This window comes from Canis lupus, chromosome 32 (genome assembly GCF_048164855.1).
Source record: "Canis lupus baileyi chromosome 32, mCanLup2.hap1, whole genome shotgun sequence".
In the NCBI taxonomy this organism is placed as follows: domain Eukaryota; kingdom Metazoa; phylum Chordata; class Mammalia; order Carnivora; family Canidae; genus Canis; species Canis lupus.
In genome coordinates, this window is record NC_132869.1 from 40,428,331 (window position 1) to 40,429,287 (window position 957).

Sequence of the window (957 nt, forward strand, 5' to 3'; positions counted from 1 at the left end):
GGTTTTTCTCCGAGAAGTGTATGGAAGTGGGTTGGGCAGCAGGACTCGGCAGGAGGGATCCCCTCCTGGACAGTTGAGGCCAGAGGGGGCTGCCTGCATCTCCACCCTCTCACCATCCTTCAGTCGCTGGGTCTTTGTGGCCATGCAGCCCCTCCCCGGCCTCAGTTTCCCTCTTGGTAAAGTGAAGTTGGCTGTCTAGAAAGCCAAGCCTCTGGTCAGCGTATGGGACTCCTCCCATACCTGGAAATGCCCCCTAAATTCTTTATCCAGGTAGACTCAGATCCTCAGGGCCACCTCTAGTGCCCCCATTTCACAGATGGGGAAGCCGAGCCCCGGTAGGAAGCTGAGGCCAGGGAGGGAGCTCTGCATGCTGCTGTTGGCTGCCCCCTGGGATCAGATCCAGGTCCAGGACCACACTCTGCCCTGTGACCCTGAGGGCACCCAGCTTCTCTGGACCTTACTTTTCTTTTATGAGAAATAGGCCTGAGGTTTTCACCATCCTTGCACCTCCAAGGGCTGAGAAGAAGGGGGTGAATGTGGCAGATGGACCGGGTTCCAGAGGACTGGGTTCAGGGATGCAGGAGTCTGCAGGGATACTGTGCCCACCTGGCACTGGGTGACAGTCTCGCACCTGGCCAGCCAGTCGCTCCCAGAGCTCCGTCGGCCGTGCCTTAGGCAACTTTGTAGATGGAGCGCAGTGACCTCAGTTTGCCCACCTGTAAAAGAGGCTTGATAACCAGGGCTTTTCCCTTCTGCCAGGACCAGGATAAGCCTCAGACACTGGATCAGTTGCTTGCAGGAGGGACCCAGCAGGTGTGGGACTTTCCTGGAGGTGGAGGGGTGAGAAAAGTGGCCACTAAGTCCCCTGTGATAAGTGCCCCCCAGAGCAGTATTTTTAGCCGCCTTTTCCTGGGCAAAGCTCCAACTTCTGCATTTTAATGGAGAAATAATTCTCAC